We start from the raw sequence: 6,214 nt of genomic DNA, 5'->3' as shown, positions 1-6,214 counted from the left end.
GACCCTAGATGCCTATGGATTTGCTAGGAAAGTCCTTTGAATCTTCTAGGCTTGTAGAGAATTCTAGAGAAAGCCCTTATCTTGTAAATATTAAGGACTTGTGTAACAATAAATGTTTACACTCTAGCCCTTAGAAAACTAGTATATAAAGTGGGCCATCCATTTGTAATTCATCAAGCAAACAATTCAAGTTCTCTCTAATACAAAGCTTCCTTTAACAATTCTCTTGTGTTCTTTCTACCATTCTCTTAGCGATCCTGAGTGTGGTAAGGCTGACTTGGCATAGCAAGAACCTGATCAAGTTGTGCAAGATCGTAAGAGAGTTGTCAAGTGTCGCACGTATACTTAGTTAACAACTAAGGACGTGATAACATGGTATCAGAGCAAAGGTTGCAACTAAGGGAATGACGAACGACGGAGAAATTAACACTGCCAATACCCAAGCCAACGTCATCCAAGATGCTGCTGGCAAGAGTGGCCGTAACAAAAAGAGGAATGCCACCAACAAGAGCTAAAAGGTGTCACCCGAGGTTATGTCAAACGAAAGGTTTACATCCCAAGAACCATCTGTCACTAAGGCGAGCGAGGATGAAGTGGAGGTCCTGCCCGAGGACGTCTCGCTCGGTAAAGAATGGGTGATGAAGATGAACGCGGGGATGGATGCTATGGAGATCTTTGGCCAACGCTTGGGGAAGGTGGAAGACACCCTTAGCGTTCTTGAGGGGCACACTCTTGAAAAGATTAAGAGTATCCGAAATGACTTGGAGGGACGTACACATACCGAGATAGAACTAAGGCAAACCATCACTACCTTAGAGTGTAGACTCATGGAGGCTTTGAGTACTATCTATGCTATGAAGGCAAAGATAGAGTCACTCGAGGAGCATATTAGTGCTGGCGTGACCAAGGCAGCCAGCAATGTTGTGGTGACGAGGGAGGCCAAGATCGAGGCTCCCAACCCCCGGTGTTCAAAGGTGTTCGTGATGCACAAGAAGTGGAAAACTTCCTTTGGCACTTGGAGAAATACTTCATGCACGGCAAAGTGAGGGACGACTAGGCCATGATCAATACTACAGTGTTGTACCTCTTAGAGACTGCCATGCTATGGTGGAGAAGGAAGATGGCCGATGTGGATAAACGTCTATCTAGTATTAGCACATGGGACCAGTTCAAAGCCGAGTTCAAGCAACAGTTCTTTCCAAACAATGTCTTGTACGTGGCAAGGCGCAAGCTTAGGTAGTTGAAGCAAAGAGGGAGGATACGTGTCTATGTCAAGGAGTTTACTGCCCTTATGCTTCAAATCCCCAACCCGACCAATGATGACTTGTTATTCCACGTCATGGACGGGTTGCAAAATTGGGCTAAGCAGGTGTCATGACCCAAAATCCCACCACATGCGTCGTGATGGCACTTAGTCTCTAAGACTAGGTAAGTCGATTACAATTACAATTCGAGCCATTTTGTTTATTCAATACAAGTGTCAACACCAATAAAGGAAATAATTATAAAAACCTCCCAAGACTAGTTGTACTGAATCACGAACTCTAACTGATTAGATGCAATGATCTCAAAGATCGAGTATACAATACTGTTCGAATAAGAGTGACAGTACAATAAAAATGGAAAGACTCCAAGGGACTGCGACGACCGAGAAGCTCTACCTAGAATCCTTGCGATCAACATACTAACTTTAATGACTTCGATATCTCCAATACCTGGCTCTACACAAAAATGTACAGAAGTGTAGTATGAGTACACCACAGTCGGTACCCAGTAAGTATCAAGACTAACCTCGGTGGAGTAGTGACGAGGTACAGTCAAGACACTTACTAGTCAAATAACGTGTGCACTACGACATACAAAGATAATAGAAACCAGATAACAGTGATAACAATAATAATCAACTAGTGATATAAACAACAAAGCAGCAAGAACACCATAAATATTTCTCACACGAATAATAAAGTCAGGTACCATCAATTAAGCAAGCCCTTCAAAATATACATCTTATCTATAAGATTTCCAAATAAAAATCTTACGAATACGAATCTTTCAAACAAATAACTCCCAATATAATCCTTTCAAACAAATATTTTCAAATATAATTCTTTCAAATAAAACCCTTCGAATATAATTCTTTTAAATAGAAACCTCTCAAATGTAATTCTTTTAAATACAATATTTCAAATATAAATCCTTCAAATAAAGACCTTTCGAATATAGTTTCTTTGAAGTAAAACCATCGGTTGACACCTCACCTCATAATCCTAAAAATCTCGGGTCTCTGCCCACTTTTATATCTCACGGCACCTCGTGTCCATATTTCTATCACAACCGTACAATCAATTCACAAGGCAGAAGACATAATAATTTAATGAAATGACTGAGAAGTGAATGACGAGAATTTACAGATAAGTAACAGCACAACAAATAGAGATAAACAACAGGGGTGCTCCCGAGGTAACACCTCGTAAACCCAAATATAAATGCTCAACAGGGGGATCTCTCGAGGTACCGCCTCGTAGTCCCAAAATAAATATGCAAGACAGGGGGATCTCCCGAGATACCGCCTCGTAGTCCCAAAGTTAATATGCAAGACAGGGGGATCTCCCGAGGTACCGCCTCGTAGTCCCAAAGTAAATATGCAGTACATGGGGGTCTACCGAGTAAACGCCTCGTAGTCCCAAGTAAATATGCATCAACAGACTGTACTACAAGTGCTCAAATATCACAACATATCACAAATTGCACATCAAGTGCTCAAGTATTAAAACATATCAAAAATTATATATCAAGTGCTCAAATATTACAACTTGCCACATAAATTAACAATAAATTATTTTCTACAATAAGGAGCCCATGGCTCAACCATACTATGCACCAAATCTTAACAAAATATCCGGGAGTGAACAACTCAACAAAATAATATTTCACAATTTAACACTTTGCCTCAGTGTGATTTACGGCCTTTATAACTCAATACCAATTTTAACAACATGAACTAGAAAGTAATTCATCAAGGAACAACACCTTCTTTAGTTTAAATTTTTGGCAAATAGATTAATGTCTCATTTTAAAATTATTTAATAAGTTATTTGCAAATGAATAATCCATAATAAAATTATCTCCAGAAAATATCAACTCAACAAAAATACGGGATTCACAAAAAATCAAGGTGGCAATCATACCAAATCATCATATAAAAATAAATTCAACAAACAAGGTTTTAGGCATGACAAATAGAGGATTTAATAAGTGCCAATAATTTCCAATTTAGTATATAATGGCATCTAAGAATTTTAGCCGATATAATTTACACATATAAACCAAGTACGTACTCACCACATCGTGTACATGGTTTTCAATTATACAGTTTTCCACATAAGACTCAATGCCTAAGGGGTAATTCCTCTACTCAAGGTTAGGCAAGATACTTACCTTTTTTAAGTTATGCCGATATTCTAAAATCTCCTTCTTGGTTGAATTGACCTTCGGACCGCACAAAATCTAACCAAATTAATTGTATAATTTCATTAGAATTGATTGGAAACAATAACGGATAATAAAACGTCGACGAAAATTTTATTCTAAAAAGTCAACAAAAGTCAACGCGGGGGCCGCCTCTCGTAACCCGACATAATTTCTATGAAATTCGAACACTCATTCCTATATGAGTTCAACCATACCAATTTTATCCAAATCCGACTCCGAATCGGTATTGAAATCCCAAAAATTCGTTTTTATGAAAATTTTACAATTTTTCCCAAATTTTCATCTCAAAATACTAATTAAATGACTAGAGCAATGATATATTCATGTATGTTAACCAAATCTGAGTTAGAATCACTTACCCCGATGAATTTTATGAAAATCCCACGAAACATCGCCACAAACCGAGCTCCCAAAGTCCAAAAATGAAATAATACCCTAACCCTCGGCTATATAGTACCGCGTCTGATCTCCCAATGTACGGTCCGCACATTTTCAAGTTCTGCAGCCGCACAATTTTGAGTGCGGCCGCACTTCACTATGACAGCTTACCAGGTTTCTGTAAAATGCCCATAACTTTCTGTACAAATGTCCAAATAATTCGTTCAATATCTTTCTGGAAACTAGATTCAAAGCGCTACAACGTTCATGTTTGAAGCATATCCAAATTCTTTGTATATTAAAAGATATAAGCCTCCGAAATCGGACCATCGAACCTGCAGAACCCCTGATGTGCGGCCGCACACAAAATTGTGCGGTCCGCACTTGTCCACTGCGATCCGCACTTTTCCTCTGAAGTGTGGCCGCACTCAAAATTGTGCTGTCCGCACTTTTTCTCTACGGTCCGCACTTTTCCAAAAGTTCTAGAACAATATTAGAGTACCGAAATGCCCGGACATCGCTCAAAACTCACCCCGAAACTCACCGAGCCACTCGGGATCTCATTCAAATATACCAACAAGTTCCACAATATAACAAGGACCTACTCGAGGCCTCAAATAACATCAAATAACATCAAAACGATGATTCGCACCTCAAATCAAAATCTATGAACTTTGAACTTTTAAATTTTATATCTTGTGCCGAAATATATCAAATCAATCTGGAATGAATTCAAATTTTGCACACAAGTCATAAATGACATAACGGAGCTATAAAAATTTTCAGAACTGGATTCTGACCCCTATATCAAAAAGTCAACTCCCCGGTCAAACTTTCGAAAAATTTAATTTTCGCCATTTCAAGCCAAATTCCACTGCGGACTTCCAAATAATTTTCTGGATACGCTCCTAAGTCCAAAATCACCATACGAAGCTATTGGAATCATCAAAATTCGAATCCGAGGTCGTTTATACATAAGTCAAATCTCTGGTCAACTCTTTTCATTTAAGTTTCAAAAATAAGAATTATTTTTTTAATTAAATTTCGAAAATCAAACTCGACCACACCTGCGGGTCATAATACATATTACGAAGTTGCTCAAGACCTTAAGTCACAGAATGGGGCGTTAATTCTTAAAAAGACAAGTCGGGTCGTTACAGCAGGAATTGCAACGCCGGCAAGTCACAAATATAGACCAAGCCATAGTAGAGGCCGAATCATTGATGTATTTCAGGCATGCCAAGCACGACAAAGGCAAACGCGAAGAAGCAAAGTTTAACAATGTCAAAGGTGGGGGAGACCGCGGCAAAGGCAAGGAGATACAACAACAATACTACAAAACTCAAGATTCCAAAAAGTCGAGTGGCCGTCAGGGCTACGCCGAGAAGAAGGGATGTTACATATGCAGAGGGTCACACAACTTCAGGAATTGTCCCGACCTAAAGAGCCTCTGCGCCATGGTTCGTGAACGAAAGGAGCAGCTGCAAGGAGAGAGTTAGGGAACCGCACAGTTGGGTATGATCGGATTATGCGGTGTTGTCAAGAAGCAATCTATCTAACCTACCGAGAATGGCAATCAGTACGTGGATCTCACCATTAACAACAAGCCTGCTCGTGCAATGGTGGATACTGGAGTAACTCATAATATTGTGACTGAGGCGGCCGTAAAGAGACTAGAATTGAAGCTTGCTCCAACCAACTCTCGTGTCAAGACCATGAATGTCGAGGTACAGAATGCTCGTGGGGTAGCTAATGGATTTGGTGTCAAATTGGGAACTTGGAAAGGTATGACAATCTTTGTGACATCATATTGGGGCAAGAGGTTTTTATACATTGTCATACTTTGATCAACCCCTACCTCCAACGTCTCTTGGTTATGGAGTGAGAAGGATCTTGCATTGTACATACAGTGACTATTCCACACGGATAGAACCAAGCACAACTTTCAGCTATGCAGGTTGTCAAGGGGATCAAGAAGGGGGAGCCGACGTTCGTGGCAACCATCGCAAGTCTGGAGGAAGACAAGAGTTTTCAAGAGACACTGCCGCATTTCATAGAGAAGTTGCTTGAGGAAAACAAAGATATCATGCCCGAGGAGTTGCCTAAGCACTTGCCGCCTAGTCGAGAGGTGGATCACAAGATTGAAATGGGGCCAGGGGCTAAGCCACCCGCATTTGTCCCATATCGTATGGCACCGCCCGAGCTAGATGCTGGTCATATCGCCCATCAAAGGCACCTTTCGGCGCACCAGTATTATTCAAGAAGAAGAAGGATGGATCGTTGCGCTTGTGCATAGACTACCGAGAACTTAATAAGGTCACAATGAAGAATAAGTATTCGATCC

This window comes from Nicotiana tomentosiformis, chromosome 5 (assembly GCF_000390325.3).
Source record: "Nicotiana tomentosiformis chromosome 5, ASM39032v3, whole genome shotgun sequence".
Classification (NCBI taxonomy): Eukaryota; Viridiplantae; Streptophyta; class Magnoliopsida; order Solanales; family Solanaceae; genus Nicotiana; species Nicotiana tomentosiformis.
This window is presented reverse-complemented; position numbering follows the sequence as displayed.